General features: G+C 44.4%; 1 pseudogene; it reads left to right on the top strand.

Moving 5' to 3' along the window:
• The first annotated feature begins 93 nt into the window (after positions 1 to 93).
• LOC131413355 (butyrophilin subfamily 2 member A2-like) lies at positions 94 to 26,603 on the top strand (annotated as a pseudogene).
• The last annotated feature ends 885 nt before the right edge of the window (positions 26,604 to 27,488 follow it).

Raw genomic sequence — 27,488 nt, 5'->3', positions numbered from 1 at the left:
TAGATTAGCCAGCAAATCAGAAGACAGGTGATTAATGTCTCAAAAAACCCATCTTCAAAGATTACAGCATCTTGAGGCAGTTATATAGGGAAAATGGGCAGTGAGGAGAGGGTCCAGGGATATTGGTCTCCAGGCATAATGGGCTTCAGGCATCACATTGTTCCATTCTTCTGTCAGCTGTGATGGATACCTTGTAGGTGTGTTTCCAACCTGTGGTCAACCTGTTCCCGGAGAGAAACTCAAAGAACAAAGTTTTCATTTATCAAGCTATTGGGGAGTACATACATAAAGGGAGGCCATAAATCAGGAGAACATGTGAAGTTTTTAGAGTACCTGCAGATCAGCGAGTAGTCACACAGCGGAAGGGCTGGGACCATTTAATGTAACAAGATGGCCTCACTTATGCACACTTATAGGAGGGCAGGTATGAAAGAATATGAAGTGACAACTGAAGAAACTCAACTCTGGCCAGAGAAGTGATATGATGAGGGCTGATCCTTGTATTGTTGGCTTATTCCATGGAATGTTTAAGGAATCAACCTATCTGGAGATACCTGAACCCAGAGAGACAGGAGTCTGCCCAAGAGAGAAGTTGGGGTGCTGATGATACCAACACAGGTTATAGGAAAGAGTGACCTAGATCTGAACTGTGGTGCCAAGTCTCCTTGGCTGATTTCTCCAGTCTGTGCCCCTAGGTCTCTGGTCCCTGCCCCTCCTGGGTGACTCATCTTTGGTGCTTCTGGGAACCAGCTGCTTCCCTGCCTTTCTCCCTGCCAGGCTCCCTTCTCTTCTTCCACTTCCTCAGCTTGTTTGCACTGGTCTCAGGTAGGGTCCATGCCACTAGCTCCTATCAGCTTCTCAGAAAGGAAAATCAGAACTTCAATCTGCAAAACACTGCAAGCTGAAGAAGTAATGAAGGTGTATTCACTCGTCCTTTCCTTTTCTACACGTTCATTGAATTTACACCAGCATGTCCCATGGAAATACAATGAGAGCCACAAATGGCAGTTGCACAGACAATTTTAAATTTTTCAGTAGCTACATGTAAAAAAGAAGCGTATGAAATAAATTTTAATAATATATTTTGTTTAACCCCAAATAATTAAAATATTGTTATTTAAATTTCAATTAATGTAAAATATTAACAATGAGATATTTAAAATTTTTTATTCTAAACTCACAAAATTGTATTTTACACTTACAGTGTATTTCTACTGGGACCAGCTAGCAGCTACCCTATTGGACAGCTCAAGTTTATACCACACACCAGGCTCTGTGCTAGATTGGGGAATGGACGAAAACCTCTGTAAGCACAGGGTCAGCAGAGGGTGCTCAGTGCATGCTTCTCAGTATTTTGTTCAGGAAGCATCAGCAGCCTCAGTAGAGACTCCTACTGGGTAACTATTGCTGCTGACCGGCCACAGCTATTGGCCCCCAGAATCCTCAGCCTAGGAAACCCTTGTGGCCTTAGAAAGAATATGTCTGTAAAGAATCTATTAGAAATGGAAAAAGAATCTGTCTGTGCCCTGGAATGTGCACTTGCTTTCCTGGTTTAGATATATGATGCTGGTGCCCCTGTCTGACACTACTCCTTTGTTGAACAGACCAGTTTACTGCCATGGGGCCAGCTGATCCAATCCTGGCCATGGTGGGAGGGATCAGCATGTCATGCTGCCACCTGTCACCTGAGAAAAGAGCTGAGGACATGGAGGTGCAGTGGTTCAGGTCTCAGTTCTACCCCGTGTGCTTGTGTATAAGGGCGGGCGAGAGAGGCCAGAGGAGCAGATGGAGGAGTACCGAGGAAGAACACCGTTTGTGAAGGGAGAGATCAGAAGGGGAGCGTGGTGCTGATCATCCACAACATCACAATTCACAAAAACATCTACCACTGTTATTTCTGAGAAAGCAAATCCTACAACGAAGCCACCATGTGCCAGATGGTGGCAGGTGTGTCATTTCATTTTGTTCCCCTGTTTTGTCACAGTGTGACTCTTGTGGAAATTTTCTCTCCTAATCTCATGCCCATGGCAGACCAGCAGATATTTGTCTAGAGTCCCCTTCACACAGGGAGGGTGGCTTCCTCCTGCCCAAGGGCCAAATGAATGGGTTTGCCCTGCTAAGCTGTGGGCATTACCTCTTGACAAGCACACACAGAACTCAGCTGTAGCCTTGAACAGGGGAGGGTGTTGAATCCCTGCAGATTATTCTTATGTTTACTTCTTGCAGATCTCTGAGGGTCTTCCTCAGTAACATGTTTTAGAATTAGACATTTTTATTGTGACATACAATACACATACAGACAAACTCATGAAACATTAATGTACTGATTACTGAATTATTATGAATTATAATCAATATAACTACTATTCATATCAACAAATAGAATACTGCCTAATCCTGAAAAGTGTTAGTTTGTTAGGATAATGGTCTTGAGGATAAATTGTTTCTTAAGGTTCTGCCAGCCTGGCAGCTTTCTGTCCTTATCAGATTAACCTAGAGCTTCAGGAAGCCAAGGCTGTGAGAAGCCCTCCCAGGGCTGCAAGTGAAATCCTAAACCTGCTGGTGTCAGGTCAGAGTGGACACACCCACACAGAAGTGAGAATATTAAAATCTCCAGCAGAATGAATCAATCAACAAACATTCATTAGAAGGCAGATGCTTGGTATTGTGATGTGTCTGAGGACCCATCAGGCCCTTCACAAAGAAAAGCGCAACGTAGTCCTTTCTTCTTAGAAAGCTCACCATATATTTTTGCATATTGGTCTCCTGGTGTTCTCCAACATCGAAGTTTTCATCCTTCCCTTCATCGTTCCTTTCCTCCTTCCTATCTTCTTCCTTCCTTCCTTTGTCCCTCCCTCCTTTCCTTCCTTCCTCCCTTCACAGAACAGCTACTGAAGGAATGCATGAAATATGCATAATCAGTTTCTTTGGGCACTAGACACTTGCTCTCTCCCCACTTCCCTTGGCTCTCACCATTATGAGTTGATCTTGCAAGATACTTTGGCTAACACACCACTGCATTGTTATCTGAGCCCTGGTCTTTTCCCTTAGGCCTGGGCGCTAAGTCTCTTATTAAAATGAGGGACCACAAGGAGGGGGGCATCCAGCTGGAGTGCATATCTCTAGGGCTGTACCAGAGCCCCAAGAGATTTGGAGGGACCCTTATAGTGAAATCAAGCCCACCTGGAGGAGGCTTACACTGTGGACGCAGACAGCCTCTTCATGGTCACCACAGCTGTGACCCTCAGGGACCACTCTGAGGAACGTGTCCTGCTCCATCAACAACTCCCTGCTTGGCCAGGAGAAGGAAACTGTGATTTTCATTCCAGGTTAGTTCCCTGCCCTCTGCAGCTCATTGTGTGGAGGCAGGATCCTCAGCAGACAGATTGGAGTCTGGGGTGGGGATGGGGAGGTAGGGGCATGGGGTGGAAGGTTCCTGGGCCCTGGAGGACTGGAGGCTGCAGCTAAGTTGAGGGCTCTTCCCTTGTCACAAGGGGAAAATCAAATAGTCTCAAAACAAGTGAGTAAGAGACTCTTCTCGGAGGGTAAACCTGATCATTTTTTCCCTGTTACGGTCCTTATTCTGCAGCAATATTTAAACTTTTAGAAGAATCATAAACCATGGAGAGTGGTCTGGGCGGGTGTCTATCTACACCCAGAGGGGCTGCCTGCTGAAGCCTTCCCTTCCTGCCCAGGGGATTTCCCAAGGGACAGAGCAGGGAAATTCTCTATCTATAGACATTCATAAATTCGTTCAACAAATACTTAACAAACATCACATATGTTGAAGGTACTGCTCTAGAAACCAAAGTTATATTACATGATAAAATACAATGAAGATCCCTGCCCTCATGGGTCTCACTTTCTAGAGCAGCAGAGAGCAATAAATGAAGTAATTAAAACAAGGAGTGAAATCACTAATTAAACTGTGGATTATATCAGATGGTGATAAGTACTGTAGAAAAAATTAATCAAGGAGATGATAGGGAGTGCTATGGGGGAGTGGTAATTATAAATAAGGTGGTCAGGGGAGGGTTCAAGGAAAAGATAGAAGTTTGGCAAGTGAGGAATCAGCCTTGCAGATATTTGAGGACAGAGCAAGCCAGGTAGCAAGAACAGTATATGCAAAGGGTCTGAGGCAGGAGTATGTCTGGCAGTTTCAAGGACCTCCAAAAGGCAGCTGTGCCTGGAATGGATTGAGTGAAAGGTGAGCTGAAGGAGAGGAATTCAGAGAGGCAATAGGTCCAGATCACACGAGGCGGTGTGGGCCACTAATGGACTTGGGCTTTCGTCTGAGTGAGATAGGAAACAGTGCAGAGTTTTAGTCAAGAAATGATGTTATCTCAGTTAGGCTGCTGTGCTGAAGATAGACTGCAGGGGGTGTGGGCAGAAGCAGGATGAGGGCATTGCAATATTCCAGGCAAGAAGGGATGGTGGCTTGTCCCAGGGTGGTGGCTGTGGTGACCCAGCACGGCTGGTTAGCTTGTATTCACCCTGGTCCTTCTCATGGTGACTCCAGGTTTTCTGCTGTTTTGTCTCCTGGGCCCCCAACCCTGAACATCTCTGTGGGGTCACCCTTTCTCTATCTGGGGTTTCTGAGAGAGAAGCCAACAGAGCAGGGAACTGGGGGAGCTCTTTAGATATGAGCCCTGAGGGGCTCTCTCATCCCAAGTCTCCTTTTTCTCACTAAATGGGATTTTTCTGGCTCCCTTTTCAGAAGTCTAATTCCCAGCGCATCGCCCTGGATGGTGGTCGCAGCTGTCATCTTGCCTACTGTCCTCCTCCTCATCACTGGGAACATCTGTTTTATGGAGAAACTCCACAGGGAAAAAGAGATTCTCTCAGGGGAAAAAGAGGTTGGAAACGATAAGCAAGAAATTGCAGGTAAGGAACTGGGGAAAGAACGTGTGAAAAAGAGAAAGAACATCAAATAAAAAGTAAAACAGTAGGAGGACAGTTCACTGTCACACAAAGGACACAGCTCTGACAGCTAGAAGCCTGGGAAACAGAAAGAGAACGTGAATAGAGGCAGAGGAAGGGCTTGGATCTCTCAGGTCCTAGGAATTAATCCTCAGAGCTTGCTTGCTTCCATTCTGCAAATGTTGCATCCATGTACCTGGTTACATATAGCACTATATTGTTGAACTAAAGCAAACCTAAGTCAGTACTGATAATCTCCAGCCACCTGATCGTATATCATCTCTGGTATCTTGACAATTCCCTGGCCAGGAGGGAGGAAGGATGGTTGTGTTCATAGAAAGGGCCAGTCCTTCATCATTTAATACAAACTCAAATTCTCTTAGTTCTCCCATTGAGGGCATTCGTTTCCATTTATTTTTTTCAGAGCAACTTTAGGAGGAATTTGGTAATTTAGCACTTCATGAACTACTCCAGGCACAGTTTGTCTTTTGCTTGGTTATCCATTATCTCATGAAGCTCACCTCTCTGTCTGTCCCATTGCAGGATGGAGAAGAAGCCTCTCACATGCTGGTGAGAACGTCTGACATTCCCTCAGATCTTGAGCTTCCTCCTCACTTCCAGCCAACAGGACACATTAGAGGACACGAACAAGGAGGGCCAAGGCTGGCTGTGGGGCAGCAGGGGACTGGAATTGGTTCACTGTAAGTATTCTTCCCAATGCTTTTCCCAGTTCTTCTGTCTTGGAATCCCCACAGCTCTCAATTAACTCCATGCCTTAGTTCCCACCAAATTTTCTTATGATAATTTAATCCATGATTACAGAGGTCTACCATACAAGTGGACCTCTGTGTGAGAGCAGGGAATCCACTTGACCGGTCCTAATGAGCAATTTTCATTTTAAGGTTTGTCACCATCTGCTAAAAAGCACCATAGAATCCAGGCTTTAATAGACCATAGAAATCTGAACTTTCCTCCTTCCTGTTTTGAATTTCAAAATTGTCACAGTCACACCTATCAACCTGGGGAAAGGAGAAAGTCATTTTAACACAATGGAAATGTAGATTGACTAAGTAATAATGACTGCAGATGAGAGAGTCTGCAGAATGTCAGGGTCTGAAGCATTTCCTGTATCCAGAGAGGTCATAGCTGCAGACTTCAGACCCATGCTGTTAAAGCAAAACTGGATGGAAATAGTTCCCCTTACCTTTTGCCATACACACCTCCCAAGGAGCAGGTTGGCTTTTGGGGACAACATCCTCCTTTTTTACCCTTTGAGGGTACCCTTGTTGGTCACTTAATTCGGTTGTCATCTGGTTGCACTAGTGGAACACAGATGACCAATGAAGGGACACTTTACTTCCCAGGAATCTGTTTAGGGAGAAATTGGCCTTAACTGCTTCATTGGGAGAGGGATAGGTCCTCTTTGCTGGTTTAATCCGCGTGAGAAATTTTCTAAGTAAAGAGAGTCCCAGAGATCATATGCCTTGAATAGAAAAGGGGGCAGATCTGATAATGTTGACAGAAAGTGGGATCCTTTAATTTCACCTCATTTGCTAAACTTTCTACACTTCTTAGAGCCCCAATTATCTACCTGAGGCAACGCCCCTGTCACTGAAGAGATAGAAGTGCAGTCTCAGTAATTCTCAGTCTCTGAGCTGCCTGGGATCTGGGATCAAGGGGCCTTCATGGAAAAGGCTGCCACGTGGGGAATCTCCCACCAGCTTTCTGGACCACTTTGGGGAGCAGGAGTCACACAATCTCCTGGGACCCCAGGCCTAAACCTGAGACTTCTTCTGCAACTGGTGTGATCCTAGACCCAGACACTGCTCATCTTGAGCTCTTCCTGTCAAAGGACCAGAGAAGCGTGAGACGGGGCCCCTCCAGGCAGAGTGTGCCTGACAACCCAGAGAGATTCGACTGTTGGTCTTGTGTCCTGGGCCTGAACAGCTTCCTTTCAGAGAGACATTACTGGGAGGTGGAGGTTGAAAACGTGAGTGTGGGCTGTGGGGGTTTGTAGAGACAGTGTTGAGAGGAAGGGGGAGGCCCTACTGGTTCCTCAGAATGGCTTCTGGACCTTGGGGATGTTTGGAACCCAGTACCGGGCCCTGTCCTCTCCTGAGAAGAGTCTCCCCCTGACAGAGTGCCTTCACCAGGTGGGCGTCTTCCATGGGCACTTCTTCCATCTAGTCACATAAGAGAACCTTCCCCCGAGGCCCCTTTGACACATTCTTCAGGCCCCAGCTACATTTCTCCCTCATTAGGCTGTTGCTTTAGTAACTCATTAGCTTGTAACCATGAGACAAGGCCTAATCTCAGGAAACTTGTGCTGCCCCATGGCTCCCAACCAAGAAGAATGTGTGAGACAGTAACAGACAGAAAACCTGCTTCCTTAACATCAGAGAGAGGCATTCAGCCTGATCTTTAAGTTGACATGAGACATTGTAAACTAGTGATGAGGAGAACAGGACACAGTAGGATGTAAGAAGTGAGGGGAAAACCACAAATGGAGGTCAGAGACAGAGGAAGCAGCACCAGTGCAGTGGGAGAGGGCCAAAGTGGTTGGCATGGTGAAGCCCCACCGTTACAGCTAAGGGGTCCCAGGAGCTGATGGCCCATTTCCAACCACCCCCAGGATTTCAGGACCACAAATTAAAGCTCCCCAGGCCTAGAACTGAGATGAAAAAATGAAGGATGAGAACACATCTAGATCTTGCCTGGTTCAGGTGTCCCTGAAGGAAACAAGGAGTCAGTACTCAGTTTTTCCGTATGGATTAAGGTTTCAGGTCCCAGCTGAGCAGGTGAATACTAGACCAAGTGGATCACAAGATTCAGGTTTGGTGGGGAGAGCAGCAGTTTCCAACTTTTGGTCTTTAGACAGGTAAAAATTATTGAGGACCTGAAAGAGCTTTTTCTTGTTTGGGTTATATCTGTCAATATTTATGGCATTAGAGATTGAAACTGAAACTCTGTGGCTGTTGTGTGGTGGCCACATACTGTGTCTGCCATGTGTTAGGTACATCATATGCCTACTGTGTTGTGGGTACATGTTGTGTCTGTCATGTGGTGGGTACATGTTGTGTTTTTTGTGTGGTGGGTGCACGCTGTGTCTGACATATTGTGGGTACATGTTGTGTCTGCCCTGTGCTGGATGCCTGGGGCAGGAGTAAGTGTGGAGGAGACCAATTAGGAAACAATTGCAGTTGTCTATGCAACAGATGATAATGCAGGTTTGGGCCATGGTGGTCACCATAGACTTGTAGAATGTAATGGACTCAAGATTTATTTGGAGATAGGACTTGCTGATGGAGGTTTTGGCTTTTAGGTTTTGGCTTGAGCATCTGGGTGGATGGTGGGAGACCAGGAGAAAAGTATTTAAATTGTGTTTCCTTTGGTGGTGGGATTATGTATGCTCTGTAGGCTTGTCTGCATGTGTGTGTGTGTATATTTCTGGTTTTCTGTGTTTAGCACATGTTACCTCTGTGGTCAGAGCTCTCTCCTGTGGTGGATAGGCTCACTGTCCCCAGTTCTTCTGTTGTCAGCCATGAGTGTTTGCAGTCCACTCCTCATTGACTTTGGGCTTCGCCATGTGACTTGTTTGGCCAATGGAATGTCAGTGAAACAGAGGCTCTAAGTATGCTTCATTGTTTGCCTTGGCTCCTTTGCTTCTGCCATCTGTCACTTTTGAGAGAAGCACATGTCTTGTAGATCCTGGTCTCAGAATAAAGAGACCTCTAGAGTTGACAGGAACCCAAACACCAGCCTGGAATCCACCCTAGTCAGCCAAGCCCAGGGGAGCCCACCCCAGACCAGCTGCTCTCCAGTCACACTACAGACCTATGAAAGAGAAAAGTAAATGTTGATATAATATCCTGACATGTTTGATGTTTGTTTTGAGGTATGATTGCAATAGAAACCTGTGTAATACACACGCACCCAGTACAGAGTAAATGTTATTACCATTATTATTTTTCTTATAATAATGGTAACTCTTTGACACTGATTGATTGGGGAACTATTTTGGCTGTGTCTGAGGTTCCCCATTTTGTGCATCAGGACAGCATAATCACCTTGCTAAGCATGAAGGTGGAGAAGGAACATGAGGAGGAACGGATCTTACTCTCCCTCCCCCAAAAGGAAAGTGTTGAAAACAGGATTAACTCTAGGGCAGGATTTGGATAAAGGATAATCCAGGGGATGAGAAGACTCCCTTGCAGCAGAATACTACCACCTGCTTCCTATTGCCTGAAGTCCGTTTAAGAAAGGAAATAGCATTTTACTCCACAATGGGAAAGAAAAGACTTCAAATGCAATGGAAAAGAAGTAGAGCCAACGAGTTTTTAAAGTAAATAATGATGATAATTTCTCTCTCTCTCTCTTTTTATTCAGCCAACAGTTTGGGCACCTACCCCTGTCTTTCCGGCACTAACTCCATTCCTTCAAATATCCAAATATGAAATAGATAAGGGCCTTGCCTTGCAGAAGCTTGTCTGATAAGGGATAGGGTTACAAAGTCAGCAGGCCCTGGGCATCTGAAACTGAGTACCAAGAGGAGACTGGATATCCTGAAGTCAAATTTCTCTAATTCCACAAATTGGCCTCAGTTTTTTGAAAGAAACAGAAATAGGGTTTAAAGGTATATGCTTCATGCAGAGCCTGGAGCAGCCTTTACAAGTGTTTTGACTTTGTCAGTTAGAAATTACCGTCCCTGGAGCTGAGACTAATATTTATGGAGAGCACCTCTCTTTTGGCTAACAGTAACCTCACAGAAAAAATCAAAAGCAAAGCAGAAGAGATTGTCTGCAACACTTAATTGTTTTTCCCAATGTAATCAGAAAGTGAGATTTGTTCTTGATGTGTGATCTGAATAACAGCTTTCTCCACTGAGGCTGAAAAAAGGAACTGTCCACAAAAATTCATGTTTTTTCCTTCCATAATATAGAGTTACCACTGGTAATTAGTTGTCCAGCCAGGGAATACATTTCCCAGCACCCCTTGCATCCACATGGGTCCATAGTCTGTTTCTCACCAATGCAATATGGGTGGAAGGTAAGTGGGCCCCTCTGGGCCAAAGCCCTTAGGAGGTGGCCACTTTCTCTTCCTTCTTTCTGGCTACATGCAGAGGACTCTGTGCTCTGGGGATGAGGAGACAGATGAAAAGAGTCACACCCATGAAACCTGCCTGCCAGCCAGAAGCACCTGCATTGACAATTATGTGAGCAAGAATTCAGTTACTGTTGTGTTCAGCCTCCAACAATTTGGAAGATATTTGTTGCACTAGCTAGCAAAACATTAATCGATACTAATACCCTACGTGTTCAGAATATATAGAAATAGCAACATTCCTTCAGGGAGGTCATATCTCAAAAGGTTTCCTCACTTTCCGCGGATTGGTATCCCCTCCCTAGGTAGCTCTGATGTAAATGGCATCAGAGGAATTTTGTAACATTCACATTGCAATCAAGACACTCAGGCCTAGAGCACATGATCTTGTCAGTTTGTGTTGGGCTTTGGTGTGTAAGTTATGCAGCATCTGGGGAAAATATGTGCCTTCCTAGGCCCAGAAACTTATATAATTTTAAGACACACTTTAAGGAAAATATACAAAATTATGCATATATATTAAGGACAGGCCCTTGGACGGGACTCTGAAAATTGAGTTTTATTTGCATCACTCTAAATCCACCTCTCATGCCTACAGAAGATGGACAGCAAGGGAAGTGGGCAGGCCAATGAGCAAGAAGGCTGCCTAGACATTTTTCCTTTCCCAGCCAAGGTGCTTGGTAGCAAAACTGTGAAACCAAAGGAGCTTGCAAAACTGTGTAAACCTCGAGAGTGCTGCTCCACCAGCAGAGGAACATGGAGCTGTGCAAAATGCCTGGATAGAGGGATTCTTGCCAATCTTTCAAATGAGATCATAGGACAGAATTTAATTTGTTTTAAAAAATTAAGAAACATGATATTTCTTGCTCCAGGAGTGCTGTGGGCAAGTCTTGCCCTAACATCAGGTTCGGCTTCCTCACTGCTCCCCATTTCATCTGAGGTCTTCTCCTCAGAGCTCCTCTCTCTCTCTGACTGCTCCCTGCATGATCTTGGCCGTTGTCATGATGTCCCCCTTCTGCGGATAACCCATCCTCTCTCAAGCCCAGGACTTGCTCTCCATCTATCTGGTATGTCTGTCTAAACGTCCCACAGGCACCTCAAACGCAACATTTATTGAGCTGCCGTCATTATCTCCCCCTGCTCCTCCTCCTGCCTCCACTGACCCAGCAGTGGCGCTCATGTTAGTCAACAATCAAGACCTTGGGATCATGCCAGAAAACTAATTCTCTCTACTCTACTTTTAGCAGCTGCCCTTCTATCCATGGCTGGCTGCATAATTTGCAGGGCTCGGTGCACAATGACCATGTGGGGCCCCTTGTTCAAAAAGGAGGAACAAATGCTTTTAAAAGTACTGAAATATAAAGCTTTTCTCTTTCTTCTATAGTCTCTCTCTTTCTTTCTCTGGACTTGTCATAGTGGCTTTTATTTCCTAGTTATTATTGTTCTAAGTAAAGAAACATTTGCATTTTTAATTGTTACCATGAATTTTACTATTCATCTTTATAATGTGCCATGTTAGTTTTAAATGTTAATATAAGAACATTTAGCTCATGTGTGGAATCACTAAACCTGCATAATTTGTATTTTATAGCTTGTACATGTATTCCATTCTTACCAGAACAGTGGAAACTCTGCACAAAACTAACTCAACTGTTGTTTCTCTTCTTGGTATGTGTACCTTCTACCAACACTATCTTTGGCTCATTAATAAGCAAGGAAGGACTGGAAGGAAAAGGAACTAGAGGTTGCTCTATCTTTTCTTTACCTTCTATATCATCATTTTTAGCATAAATGGTAGCAAATACAGGGAAGTAACACACAAAAGGATATGATAGTATTGTGCTGCTTAGAACTCCATTGACTTCTTTTTGCATTTGAAGCAAGGTTTGGTTCAAAGGGGAAGCATGACCTCCAGGGACTGTCAACATCCCTATTTACTCAGTCATAGATGTAACTTGCTTACTCACTCTCAGTTTTGCTGAATTCCCACACATATGGTTCCACTGGAAATCTGTGCTCATGGAGCATCACAAATACTATATGCGAATGGAGTAGCAAGGAACAGTGGAAACGTATTGGGCATATATCCTTTCCTTATGAACACGTTCTGTTGGTTCATTGCATTTCACTTAAAAAACACAAGTTTGCCAGACAGCTTTATGCAAAAGAATGAAACTAGACCATTATCTTACACCATACACAAAAATTAACTCAAAGTGGATTCAAGACTTGAACGTAAGACCTGAAACCATAAAATTCCTATAAGGAAACATAGGCAATAAGCTCCTTGCCATTGGTCTTGGAGATGATTTTTTGAATTGGACATCAAAATGAAAGGCAACAGCAGCAAAAATAATCAAGTGGGACTACATGGATCTGAAAAGCTTCTGCACAGCAAAGGAAACCATCAACAAAGTGAAAAGGCAACATACTGAGTGGGAGAAAATATTTGCAAATCATATACCTGACGAGGGGTTACGATCCAAAATTTTAAGGAGCTTGTACAACTCAATAGCCAAAAACCCGAACAATCCAATTTAAAAACAGACTAAGGAACTGAACAGACATTTTTCCAAAGAAGACCTACAGATGGCCAACAAGTACATGAAAAGGTGCTCTACACCATTGATTATTAGGGAAATGCAAATCAAAACCACAATGAGATATTGCCTCACACCTGTTAGAATGGCTATGATCAGGAAGACAAGACGTATCAAGTGTTCATGAGGATGTGCCGAAAAGGGAGCCCTTGTGCACTGTTGGTGGGAATGTAAATTGGTGCTGACACTAGAGAAAATGGTATGAAGGTGCCTGAAAAAATTAAAAATAGAACTACCATATGATTCAGCAATTAAACATCCAGGTATTCATCGAAAGAACACAAAGCACTAACTTGAAAATATACATACACCCCCACGTTCATTGCAGCATTATTTTCAGTTGACAAGATATGGAAACAATCTAAGTGGCCATCAATGGATGAATGGATAAAGAAACTGTGGTGTAGGTATATATACACATACATATACACAATGTAGTATTATTCAGCCATGAGAAAGAAGAAAATCTTGCCATTTGCAACAACGTGGATATACCTCATTATGCTGAGTGAAATAAATCAGAAAGAGAAAGACAAAAAACTGTATGACCTCATTTATATGTGGAATCTAAAAAAAAAAAAAAAACCTGAACTCATAGATATAGAGAACAGATTGGTGGTTGCCAGAGGCAGGGGTTATGGGGTGGGTGAAATGGACGAAAAGAGTCAAAGGTCACAAACTTCCAATTATAAAATAAATAAGTCACGGGGATGGTACGTACAGCATAGTGACTATGGTTAATAATACTGTATTGTATATTGGAAAGTTGCTAAGAGATTGGATCATAAAGGTTCTCATCACAAGGAAAAGAAATTTGTAACTATGTGTGGTGATGGATGTTAACTAGACTTATTGTGGTGATCATTTTGTAATATATACAAATATCAAAATATTATATTGTACACCTGAAACTAAAATAATGTTATGTGTCAGTTGTATCTTAATTTTTAAAATGCACAAGTTCAAAGATAAAATTATTAAGAATTTCAAGATGCAACAGCAGAGCATTAAACCACATGTGGGGCCCTTCTGAGTGCAAGGTTCCATGCAACTGCACAGGTGACACCCCTAGGAAGCCAGCCCTATTTCCTTCTCTTTACTACCTCTTGGAACTGTCCCTCCTCTTCAGCCTCCTGGCCTCTGTCCATGTCACTGTAATTTCTCCCTGGAACTTTTACAACAGTTTCCCTGCTTCCTGTTTCATTTACTATCCTTCCTCCTTGTCCTGAGAGAGACTTTCATAAAGCACACATTTAATCTGGGCCTCTAATCCCCTCTCCTTTTAAATCTTTCCATTAGAATAAAGTATAAAATGCTAAGCATGGCATACAAGGCCTTCTGTGACCTGCCCTGATCTGGCTCTACAGTCTCATCTTCTCCACACCCTCAGCCCCTGACATGCAGTCTTTATACAAGGAAACACCTGACTAATGGGTAGTGTTGCCATATTTAGCAAATAAAAATACAGGATGCCCATTTAAATTTTTCCCATGCAATATTCGGGAAACATGTTAAAAATTGTTTATTATTCATCCGAAATTCAAATTTTAACTTGGGCTTTATCTGTATCAGCCACTGTCTCTCTCTTTTTCTGCAAGTCACACCTCAGAGGCCGTCTCCTCCTAGAAGTCTCCCTGGCCTCTCCCATCACTCCCCTTATCACAGCACCAACACAGTGCTCCTCATTAATATAGCTGGTGCCATTTGGCCCCCAGAGGACTCTGCGATCCAATATCCTAATTTCAAAGTCTAGAAAGAGTCACTCTTCGCTAAGTGTGACAAGTTCTTTAATCTCATTCTGCCTCACTTCCTGCGTCTGTAAAATAAGCATGATGAGGATAGTGGTGATGAGGGTAACAGTGCCTACCTCTTAGGATTGTTGTAAGGAGTCAGGAGTTCACAGTTATATAAACCACTTAGAATGATTTCCAGCACATACTGAATGGTAATTATTTGCTGTTTGAATGACTTGGCTGTGAAATTTTGGCCAGCAGGAACTGTGTTCTATTTATTGCACCCTACCTCCTCAGACAATACCTGGCACACTTATTGCATGCTTATTGAATGAACTTATCTGCTTTAAACTCTAACCTAGAACTTTGAGAAGGAAGATTATAAAACGTTACTCGGCCTACAGCCTTATCCAGGGTCAAGAAGGTTCCCGTAGACTTGGTGCTATGTTTCCCAGGCCCCCTGTGTGTCCTTCCTGGGGCAGCTCTCCACCATGGCTTCTGCTACTTCCACACACATGCCTATTTCTGTGTCTTGTTGCCTCACTGGCTTTGTCCTTCTCCGGTCTCAGCGTCAGTGTTTGCTGTCTCTGCAACTGAGCCCGTCCCTGCAGGCAGGGAGAGGGGTCTTCTGTATACCTCCATGCCTAGCCTCTTCTGCTCCAGCCTCTGACCCAGGATCTTCTGCTCCTGTCACCCAACTCTGACAAACTCCAGAGAACAAACATTTCATATCACTCAACTCGAGGTACTAGAAGACAGGGGAAGTAGAAAGACAAAGGGCAGATGGGCAAGGATCATTCTCTGTGAGGTAAGTATGAGGGAAAGCCCAAGAGGAAACAAGAAAACCATATTATCCCTTTTATGTTACTGTCTTTGGGCAAATAAACTCTGGGGGCAGAATAAAGACTTCTGGTGCTTTGGCCAAGCTCAGGCACCCTCCTCCTGAAAGACTTGCCTTTGGCGGCAGCTCAGACTTCACTCTTGCTTCTTCTGGGACTTCTCCTGGTGGGTGCACTGGGTTTCATGTGGTAACTTCACTGGGAGAAAGAGTGAGAGTGCCAGACTAAAGGTAAAGCAATCAGAAGACTGAGGCAGTGAGGTCCAAAGAAGACTGTGGAACAGGAGGTTGGACAGAGGGAAAGGGAGAGGGCAAAGTTGAAGAGGATCAGCGGATGTTTTAATTGAGATTTTTAATGCAGTCCTTCCTCACTCACTACCATCAACCCTGCTCCATTTCCTTCCCCACCTGTGACCCTGACTGTGCCCTAGTGTTCCTCGTTTTGGGATGGCTCCCAGGACTCACTGCACACACAGCCCAGGAAGGGGTCTCCCAGAGGCCCCTTTGCCCTGTCGACCTGGGTCCTCTGATATGGTTGGTACTAATTAACTTCTTATCCTTTAGCAGAGAAACTCCAAAGAGAGATCAGGAAGTTTTGTGCTTCCCTCTCCTCTGTGTACCATTTGAGACTTTCTCAAGTGCCACTTATCTTGTGATGTTTCTTTGTTCTCCTTCAGGCTGGAGAAAAGCCTGGAAAGTGAGTGGTGAGTAAACTGGAATTTTTGTTTTTAATCTAAGATCTTATTAGCCTCATGTAACATGTGCCTTTATCCTGATTTTTCCCTCTGAGGCCTTGCTCACTCCTATACCATCTGGAGTTAAACCATATAATCTCAATACCTCTGACTCACACCTCACGGAGGCCCCAAAGATTTTTAAAACCTGTGTCAAAACTGAGCTCCATATCCTTTCCTGTCAACCTGCTCCTCCTCCTGTGTACCCTTGATTCCTCAAGGATCCAATCACCCACCCATGTGGGCTCCTTTCCCTCCTGCCCCTCAGGGCAAGTCTTTTCTACTGCTTAGCCCAGGGCCCCTTCTCAGCATGGACCTCCTCCTCCAATTTGTCTCTCTTCTTTTATCTCAGATCCCTGGGACTCAGTTTACCACAGCCCTTCGCTTCACAGCTTCACCAACAAACCCCTCTACCTCTTTGGTTTCTGCTTCCCTTCCTCCAAGAGCCACTGCTGTCCTTTCCCTTTTAAGACTTTTAGTTCAAATAAATATCAGGAAACAGACAAGAAATCTGAAAAACAGCCAGCATAAACAACTCATCGCTTTTTAAAAGTTGTTACAGGGCCGGCTGTGTGGCACAGTGGTTGAGTTTGCAAGTTCCCCTTCAGTGGCCTGAGGTTCGCAGGTTTGCATCCTGGGTGAGGACCTCCACACCGCTCATCAAGCCATGCTGTGGCGGCATCCCATATACAAAATAGAGGAAGATGGGAACAGATGTCAGCTCATGGCCAATCTCCTTCACCAAAAAAAAAAAAAAAAAGTTATTACAGTACTGACCAAAGTCTATAGTTTCAGAGTAAACTTCCTTAAACAAAAATCTTGTTACATTCCTCTGAGCTCTCAAATCTCCTGTGACTTCCCATTGTCTTCTGCTGTGTTAGTGGGGTGGAGGATGCTATGCAGACTTGTAAATTCTAAAATAATTTTCAGGGCCGGCCCCGTGGCATAGTAGTTAAGTGCGCGCACTCTGCTGCCTGCGGCTGGGGCTCGGATCCCGGGCGCACACCGACGCACTGCTCCTCCTGCCATGCTGAGGCCGTGTCCCATACACAGCAACTAGAAGGACCTATGACATACAACTATCTACTGGACAAAAGATAATTGGGGGAAAAAATAAATAAATAAAATTATAAAATAATTTTCAAATATTTTTGAAAAATTGTCTTAATGTATTTTTTTTTTTTGTAGGAAAGATTAGCCCTGAGGTAACATCTATTGCCAATCCTCCTCTTTTTGCTGAGGAAGATTGGCCCTGGGCTAACATCCATGCCCATCTTCCTCTATTTTATATGTGGGATGCCGCCACAGCGTGGCTTGACAAGTGATGCATAGGTCTGAGCCCAGGGTCCAAACCTGAGATCCCCAGGCCACCAAAGCAGAGCGAGCAAACTTAACCACTACGCCACCAGGCCAGCCCCAGACTTAATGTCACCTTTAATCTAAACAAACACAACCTAAGCAGACTCGCTATCACCTGGTTAACATCCTTGTGATCAATTATCACTGAGTGGTTCCAGTTTCCAAGCTAAATGCTATGTTTATAGTCACATCAGTGACAAATGAACTCCCTACTGACAGATAAAATCTGTCAGTGCTGAAACTTTTAATGCTGAAATTTCAAATTGCTTCCCTCAAGGTTTGAAGACATATTTTCAGATGTATTCTAGAAATTAGTTTTCGTCTAAGCAAATTTTTTTATACAACAAAGTTGAAGAAATACTACCCTAAAATATAAAGTCCAATCCCTAGAAGTTTTATCCTTGCATTGCAGGCACTCAGAGGTCCAGTCCTCCTATGTCTGCCCCATCATTGGACACTCCTTGTCATGTACTGCCCTGCACTGGCCTGACCACACCTCCTGCAGTGCCCCAAACGCATCACTCAGTTTCCCATTTCTGTGCCCATTTCTGCTGCTGGTTCAACACACTTGCTTGGGCCCTGTTTATCCTATTACTCTGGCAAACTGGGGCAGGTTCCTTAACCTCTCTGAGACTCTATTTTCCTCACCTAGCAATTCAGCTAATTAAACCTACCACTCTGTGCAGATGTTAGGGAATGAGACAAGGTGTGGAGAGGACCCAGTACAGAACATAGCATATAGCTGTGATCAGTGAACATTAGCCGTTATCCTCATCACCACAAACTTTCCCCATATCTCTGGTGCTGGGTCAACCCCCACCTCAGAGAGAAGATAGCAGAGGGAGGTCCCAAACATCCTGCCCCACCACCTGCACCTGCCCCTCCTGATCTGTTTCCTCTGATTTCAACAGAGTGCATGTCCTGTCTCCTGTCTGAGGCTATTTCTTTACCCTCATCCTGGACCCCTCACTCTCCAGCTTCCATCAGGGCTTCTCTACTCAGCCCATTCATTCATTCATTCATTCACTCAATAAATATCCATGAGCAGTAACTATGTGCCTGTTACTATTATACATGCCAGGGGCACAAAAGTGAACAAAATAGACTTTCCCCATTCACCAAGAACCTACCTTCTAGTGGAGGGAGACAGAGAGAAAACTAAATAAATAGTAAAATATTTGGTGTGGCATATGATGATAAGTGCTAAGGAGATAAATAAATTAGAGTAAGGAATATTGATTGCGTTGGAAGTTGCAATTTAAAATAGGGTGGTGATGATGTATGGGAGCAAGCCACAGGACCACCTGGGGGAGAAGCATTCCAAGTAGAGATAACAGCAGAGCCAAAGCCCAGAGGCAGAAGCACGTGTGGCGTCTGTGAAGAGTAGACATAGGCTGGTGTGGCTAGAGGACAGGGAATCACCAAGAAAATCAAAGGGGAGAGTTTCAGAGGGGCTTGGCCTTGAACACCATCATCTGGCCTTGGCTTTGCCTCTGAGAGGGGAGCCATTGACAGGTTTTGAGCAGAGGAGGGACTGGATCTGACTTATGTTGTAAGAAGTTACTTCAGATGCTAAACCAAGACTGGGCTGTAGGGAGGGGTGGCAGGATAGAAACCTGAAAGCTAGCTGGGAGCTACTGCAGGGATCCAGGTGAGAGAAGAAAATGGCTTATACCAAGGGGAGCAGTGGAAGCGGTCAGGGCTGGATTTATTTTTCAGATAGAGTAAAAAGGCTTTGCTGATGGACTTAGATGTGGGGTGTGAATAAAGTAGTGGATCAAGGGTGACTGCAGGATCTTAGGCCTAAGAAACTGTAACAATGGAGTCTTTTACCATTTACTGAGATGGGGAAACTGAGAGAGAAGCAGAGTGTGGGGGCAAGGTGAGGAGGTGCACAGAATTGGAAGTTCCATTTTGGCTCTATGTCAAGGTTGAAGAGCCTATTAGGATCCAAGTGGGGAGGCAGAGTAGACAGTTGGATAACCAAGTGTGCAGGCCACGCAAGTGGTCAGGGCTAGAGATATAAATTATATTTTTGCTCCTCTGTATCTTCATCATTGATCCCACTGTCTGTTTTTCCTTCCTTATGCATTAGTTATCTATTGCTGTCTAAATGACCACAAACTTGGTAGGTTAAATCAGCACACATTGATTATTTCAGTTTCTGAGGGTTAGAAGTCCAGGCACTGCTGAGCCTGGTCCTCTGCTCAGGGTTTCCCGGGGCTGCAGTCAAGGTGTCAGCCAAGCTGTGGTCACCTCATCTAGAATCTCCACCTGGAAAGAATCTACTTCCAAGCTCACTCAAGTTGTTGGCAGAATTAATTTTCTTAGGACAGAGGGCCCCAACTTCTTCTTGGCTGTTGACTGCAGGCTGCTCTCAATTCCCAGAGGTCAACTTCAGCTCCTTGCAATGTGGGCCTCCCACCACGACTTCTCTCTTCTTCAAATCCAAGAGAGGAGAGAGAGCTTCTAGAGTGGGCCAACTAGCAAGACAGATTCTTGTACAAACTGTGTAATTGTGGAAGTGACTGCCCATCACCTTTGCATATTTTATAGGGTAGAAGCAAGTCACAGGTTCAGCCCAGTCAAGGGGAAGAGATTACACAAGGGGGTGAACTACAAGAGTGGTGACCATGGGGGGCCACCCTGGAGTCCTCAGCCACACAACAAGCTAGAACAAGCACAAGTTTCTCCCATCTTGACCAGCTCCTTCCTCCTCCCTTCCCTGGGCAATATGCTTCCACACAAGCAAGGTGACAGCAAAAAGAATACATGTGTGGCCTCCACTCTCTTGTCTGCCAGGATGACTGACCTTCCTCTACCACATCATAAAAATGGTACCTGCAATTTTAGCTCCCAGTCACTAAATCCATATGCATTTCTCTATCCTTTCTTCATAGACCACCTTGAGTAGGTCATTCTCCCTAATTTGGCATCTGCCTTATCTATTCCCAGGACCCTCTCCTGGTTCTTTCCCTGTTCCTGGGGAGCTACTTCTCAGAATTCTTGCCCCTCTTGCTCCATAACTGCTGATATTCTTCAGGCTTTGGTGCTGGGCTCTATTTTCATACTACACACATTCCCTACTGGGTCCAGTCCGTTTTCAGGGCTCTACCCTGTAAGCTGACCACCCCTACCCCACCAGCCCTCGGTGGCTGGCACCAGCCCCACCCACTCCCTGAGATCAGTATTCACTGGACCCCTCCCTTAGAGGCCTTGAATGCATCTCATGGTCAGTGAATCCAAAACTAACCTCACATCAACCCTGCCCTCCCTCTTTATCTGAGCGAGCAACACCACCCAAGAGTCATTTTCAACTCCTCTCACTCTCTCTCATCTACCACATTTGACTAACAATCAAGTCCTGCTGTTTGCACTTCCTTTAAAGTAGTGCAGCTTAGTACTTAGAGTACAGACTCTGGAACCAGACTGCCTGGACTCAAGTCCCAGCTCAGCCAGTCACCATTTGTGTGACCTTGAGTGAGTTATTTAACCTCCCTGGACTGCTCATGTATAAAATGTGGAAAATAAGAGTATCTACCTGTTTGTGTTGTTAATACGTGTAAAGCCTGAAGAACAATGCCAGGCTCATAGTAGGTTCTATATAAGTATTAGCTGTTATTAATAGTAGTAATCAAATCCACTCCTCTCTTTTCTGACCCCAAGGCCAGGGCCTTGCATCAAGCCCACATCATTTGTTCCCTGGAGTGTTGCAGCAGGTTTGTACTTGCTCTTCCTGCCTCCTGCCATCTGGCTTTCCGAAAAGGACTAGCTACATTTTGCAATCCCTGGAGGCATCATTCCAGAGAATACTGGTAAATGGTGCCCCTGCCTCCCATCTCCCTCTGCACCTGCCCTATTGCTATCTTCAAAGTACACATTTTCTCATGTTGAACTTTTCAGAGGTTCCCCTTCACCTTTTGGCTAAAACCCCAACCCCATGGCACCCACCTGATGATGCTGTCTCCTGGGGTGGTAGACTTGGGAGTCAAGTGCGAGGGTCATGAATGAACCTTTCAAAATGGAGGACAGTGACATTCATGGAGGGTTAATATGCACGGGTGCTGTTCTAAGTCCTCCCCAGATGACTCAAGAAGCAAGTACTGGTTTTATTCACACCCTACAGAAGAAGAAACAATGAGTAGTTAATTAACTGGCTTTGGATTTCATGGTTAATGAGTCGTGGATAAAAATATACGGAGAAGAGAGAAAAACTGTGAGCTAGTAGACTATAAACCACAGTGCCTAAAACACAAGAGCAGCTCCCCAGGTAAAATTTGTGTTCCTGTGTGTTTCTAATGGCAGCAAGAGGTGACATATTAACCATGAGAAATAGATGCTTCCTACTAAGGCTAAATAAATAAAAGAGACAGATTTCCAGGCAGTTCACACACTTACTGCATGCAGGACACTGCACTGGGTCTTGGAAAAATTGAAAGAGAAGATGGGATCAAGTGCCTGACCAAGGGCATGAGTGGACCATAATTACTCTGAAGAGAACGGTGAATCCAGTCCGGAGTCCAGGGCTGTGTTCCAAGTAATGGCAGCCTTGACATGAGTTTGCACATGTTGCTGCCTTTCAGATACTGAGACACAAAGCCATCTAATTTACGAAATGAGAAGAGATGAGTAAAGAGCTCCCAGTGAAGTCTAAACCCATGGTCAGAAACCAGGAAGGTTAAATAGAAGAGTCCTTTTGCTTTGACCTCCCTCTCTCTGGACGCTATCCTTGTGAAGAACCTGAGGCGAGGCAGCCAGACAAGTGCTGGAGATGACTGAAGATGGCACCAAGGAGAGGAAGAGAAGTCAGCCAGGGTACAGAAAAGGCTAAGTAATGTCTGGCGTTAGCCAGGGAGTGCTCACCTCTCTTTATTCTGTTGCAGATTGAAGAAAAGCCCTGTCCTATGCTGGCAAGTGGCCATCTCATTCCTAAGATCTCAAGCCCAAAACCCTATAAGGAAATATCTTAGTGTTCTTTCTCTATCTTTCAGCTCCAAACAGTGGCCTGGTGGGGTGGGCCACGGAGGGAGACCCAGGGAAGATCCACGCAGCATCATGACCAAGTTCTGCCCCATCCCAGTTCAGCACCTGCACCTTTTACTTTCCAACAGTTTAGACATTTTTTTTAATCTTTCTCCTCCTTAAAGCCCTCCCCACCCACTTGGATTTTTCTACTCTTCAACATTTTCAGAACCAAAGGCCTAAGGATATAACTAGAAAGCCTCCATTCAAATGACATTCAATGTCAAGTGGATTATGTGCATCTTAGAGGAGACCCAGCAACTCTGTCCACCTAAGCGCCTCTCTCCTCAGAACAGAGAGACCACTTCATTGTTGGTTCCCCCACAGAGAACCCTAGAAAGGAGGGATAAGTAAAATCTTGTAAATTGTCTTTTTAAATATCTAACTTTTATTAAGCAGCTATTACCATACACCAGACACAAGTCTATTGATCCTCACAACAGCCCTAAGAGGTAGTTACTATTATTATGTCCATTTACAATGAAGGAGATTAATCCACAAAGAAAATAAAAACCTTACTCCAAATCATACATCCAGGGGGTGGTAACACTGGGGTACAAACCAGGATACATATGGTCCCACACTACCCTGCTCATATTTTGTAGAGTTGGAACAGATCTACTCTGATCCCCTCTGCTTAACGTGAAAAAGGCCCAGTAGTTTCAAGTAACTTGTTCAAGGTCACACACCTGATTAATTCTGAATCAAGACATGCTGACTCTTCTTCCCTGTCTACCTCATAAATGTACATGTTCCCCAGGGGTTATTGGATCCACTTGTCACTCTACAGTGACACACATATGTCACTCTACATACACCTTGGGGAACACATATGTGGATACTCCCACATTCATATCTTGATTTCTTTCCCAAGTTTTCTTCCACCACAATCCTAAAATTCATCTATTGGGATTGTCCCATGGCTGACCAAGTTAAATTCAATATTTTCCCAAACTCTCCAATTCACTCTTTCTCTTTTTCCTTCTCTGGTATTTATATTAATGGTACCATTATCTACTCAATTGCAGAAGCAAGAACTTCAGTCACTCAAATCTCCTCTTTCTTTATCATCCCATTCTAAACGGCTGGCCAATCCTATAAATTCTTCCCTCTAAGTGGCCCTAGACTCTATCTTCTACTTTACCTGAATTGCTCTGAATCAGCTAATCCTTTGTAATGTACTGTTTTTCTCTTGTTATGACCTCATTTATGCAATATGTAATTAATAAGTGCTTTTCATATTCCTAAGCCATGAAGAAAACTTACCAGATACAGGAAAATATAATGAAGGAGGAATAATTAATAGAGGAGGGAGGTCATGAATGGTCCTTCTAAGGAAATGATATTTAAGACAACATACAATGGATGGGAAGGAATCAACATGTTAAGACCCAGAGCTTCTTCTGTTCCATGCAGAGTGGAGAGCAGATACAAAGATCCCAAGGTGGAAAAGATCCAAAGTGTTTGAGGAATTGGAAGGAGGCCCATGTGCCTGGAAGGGGCAGTTTGAGTGGGCCTAGAGATGATAGGAGTTATGGTGCAAGAGATAAGCTGGGGCCACGTCCTGGAAAGTGTTTCAGACCATGGTGATGTCTTTGGATTTATTTTAAGTGTGATAGGAAACCACTGGGGACTTTAGAGCTGGAGAGTGACAGCATCTGATTTATGTTTTTTAATATCACTTTGGCTGCTGCTGTGTTGAGAATAGATTATAGGAAGATGGGATGCAAGAAAGCCAGTTAGGATACTATAGCAGGAATCCAGGCAAGATATCATAGTGGCTTTTGAGAGAGACAGTGAAATATGGTTGTTGGATTTGAGATATCTTTTGAAGGAAGATTTGAAAAAGACTTACTGATAAGTCCATTTGGTAGGTCCTGCTTGAGTTTTTGGCTCAAGCAACTGGGTGGAATGATAAGGAATTTCTAGGAGGAAATTAAAAGTTCTCTTTTGAACTAGAATCAAGGAGGCAACTGGATGTAAGCGTCTGGCGTGCCTGGAAGATGCCTGAACTGGAGAATTGGGAGTTATGTGTGCACATGTGGTATTTAAAATCCTGGGATTGGAGGAGATTCCTTAAGGTGAGTGTTCAGAGAGAAAAGAACAGAAGTTCAAAGTACATTCAGAGGTTGGGAAGAGGAAGATCCAGCAATGGAAACTCAGAAAAAGTAATCCATGGAATAAGAAGAAAATCCCAGGAGGGTATGTGACCCAGAATCTGAGGAAAGAAATTATATCAAGGAAGAGGAAATGTATATGTCAAATGTGACTGAGAATTTGAGTAAGTTGGGAACTGATAATTGACAATTGGATTTGACAAAATGAAGGTGACTGCTGAACTTGATGGAAAACAAAAAATCAGAGACATAGTGAGGATTAGAGTGGTTTTACTGCTCTACCAGGCAGGGAAACCCTGATCCAGTGAAGAGGGGCTTGGCTCTGGGATGTGGGCTCCAGATGAACCGCCAAAGAGATAGTTTGAGCTTTAGAGACTGACTCCTATATAAGAGTACTTAAGAGAAAAGTGATCAATTAAAAAGGGTTTTCTGAAAAAAATACAGGGCAGATTTGAGGGGCTTTAGAAGGAAGAACTGACAGGATTTTATAGACTTTCTCTTTGAAGTGATATTATTTGCTTCTTTGTTTGTCTCAGGATTGAGTTCCTTGACAGGGCAGGGACTGTGTGTTAGCATCTGTGAGTCCTCAGTATCCAGCACATGGGAAAGCTGTCCACAAAAACAGCCTGTAAAAGGACCTGACTTTCATTCATAGCTTGTATTGGTCAGGGTAGGCTAACTGTTGCAACAATCAACCCTGTCTCATTAGGTGAACATAATAAGGGTGTATTTCCCCATGTCTTCAGGGTTCAGGACAGATCATATGGGGAGATGAGAGCTCTTCTCCACACAGATTTTCTAGGGCCTCACCCTCCTGTGTATTCACCAGCAGATGGGGCGAAAGTGGTGGAAACACTGTGCAGAAGGTTTCTCATGGGCCACACCAGGAAGGAGTACCCTTGTCCTGGGTATCCAAGGGAGGCTGGGAAATGTCAGCTGGCTGTGTTCACAGGAGGACAGGGACTAGGGATTGGTGAACACATAACAGTTTCTCTCATATGACTCTTCTAAGCTATGAGATTCTGAGAAAGTCTGTTAAAGATGGGTATTGATTAGATCAGGTATCCTACAGAGTTGGCCAAAAAGCTCTGGCTCTGTAACCTTCCCCATGATTCCCTGGGGCTTCAGGTGACAGAGAGGGATGACTGAAGGCTCTCCACAGGACCTGCCCCATTCCTTCACTCTACAAATATTATTAAGCACCACTTGGGAGCCAGGGACTGACAGCACTAGACAATGAGAATGCAGTGATGAACACACATAGTCTCTGTTTTCTCAAGTCCTAGTCTAGTGGAGGAGAGAAATATGACACAAATAATAACAGTGCAGGGACATGTGAGGGATTTGTACAAAATGCTGTGGGAGAGGAGAGGATGGGGTGGGAAGTGGGGATTCCTGATTGGACAGGATCCTGGACCTGGGACCTCCAGATTTCAGGAATCTGGATTATTTCTTACTTGCAAAAGTTTCTGAGCTCTCCCAGTGGCTCTTTGAAACCTGTACTTGAGGACATTGGGGGAGATGCTTATCACTCTAGCTGTTTTGAGGAAGAAGAAAGGGGACTTCATGGGTTAAGGTCAGCTTCTTTTTCCCCTTTTTCACAGTCACTGAAGGCTCTGGGATGCTAGAGTTGACCTGGCTCTCTCTTTTCGGTTGGTCTTGATGCAGCTAATGTGATTCTGGATCCAACGCTGCCTACTTTAAACTCTTTCTGATTAAAGATTGCCAAAGTTTGAGGTGAAAAAATACGAGGCCAGTTCTCCCCGAAAAACCTGGAAGGTTTTTTCTTGACCCTTGTGTGCTGGACCACAAGTCCTTCTCTTCAGGGAGACATTACTGGGAGGTAGAAGTGAGTGACAGGAGTTACTGGGAGCTTGGGGTTTGTGAAATCATGGAAGGGATGTGGGGAATCATAGAGTCACCTCAAAATGAATTCTGGGCCTTGGAACTGTATGCTAATAAGTATCAGGCCCTCACCTCCCCTTACTCTCCTCTCCCTTAGCAAGCCCCACAGCAGGGTGGGGATCTTCTTGGACTATGAGGCTGGAGATGTCTCCTTCTATAGTATGGCTGATGGGTCCCACATCCTCACTTTCCCCAAGGCTTCCTTCTCTGGGCCTATGTGGCCTTTCTTCTGCCTCTGGTTGTATCACCTAACCCCTCTGACCATCTGCCCCTGAGGGCATCAGTTCCCAGACTTGCTGTTAGTTGAACCTCCAGGGAAGAACTGGGACCTGGGGTTGAGGAGTTGCTTCTAGGTACAACTCCCCCAGAGCTCCACCAGAGCCAGTGGTGGAGGTGGAGCCCCTCTGAATTTGGTCTCAGAGCTGCAACCATTTCTTTCCCATTCCTCCAGGGGACTGGACAAAGGCTGGGGACAGTTTACAATGCTCCAGGGTGGAGTGGTACAGAAGGCCAGAAAGGATGATGCAACCCTATAGAATCTTGTTAAAAGAGTCTGACTGGTGTTGCCACCTGAGCCTGAAACTGAAAAAGTAACCTCAAGAGAAAAGAAATGCTGATGGATAGACTAAAGACTAGTCACCTGGAGAGTGATCTCTGACCTTGATCTCCTGGATCCTCATAAAGAAAAGAAAGGCCAAGGCCCACAAGCAGTGGTTGTCTTGAATGCCTGCAGAACAGAACAGGAGCAGGAAGCTGGATCTGGAAGGGGCTTTGGGGTTTCAAGTCTTTCATGAATAGACTTGAATTTCATTTTAACCCACATGCAACCCTTGGAGATACTAAAGAAAGTGCACAGAGAAAAGTCACTTCTTCGGGTCACCTGCTGGTCTGGGACTTGATGCCACATTCAACATTCTTACATCTAATGCCACATCCTACCACCTCTGAGAGTCCAGTCATTCTTTATCAAGCAATTTCAATGACCCTTTCAGTGACAGTTTTCACCCCAGATTTTTGAAGATTTCTTTTCCATTTTGTGAATTGGTTTACTGCTCCTTTCCCTAAATAACTTCATAACTTTAAAATATTTTACATCATCAACAGTTAAGTGAACCTTCTTTAACCTTTTTCTATGCATACAGAAATACACAAACACACAG

This window comes from Diceros bicornis, chromosome 14 (assembly GCF_020826845.1).
Source record: "Diceros bicornis minor isolate mBicDic1 chromosome 14, mDicBic1.mat.cur, whole genome shotgun sequence".
NCBI lineage: Eukaryota > Metazoa > Chordata > Mammalia > Perissodactyla > Rhinocerotidae > Diceros > Diceros bicornis.
This window is presented reverse-complemented; position numbering and strand designations above follow the sequence as displayed.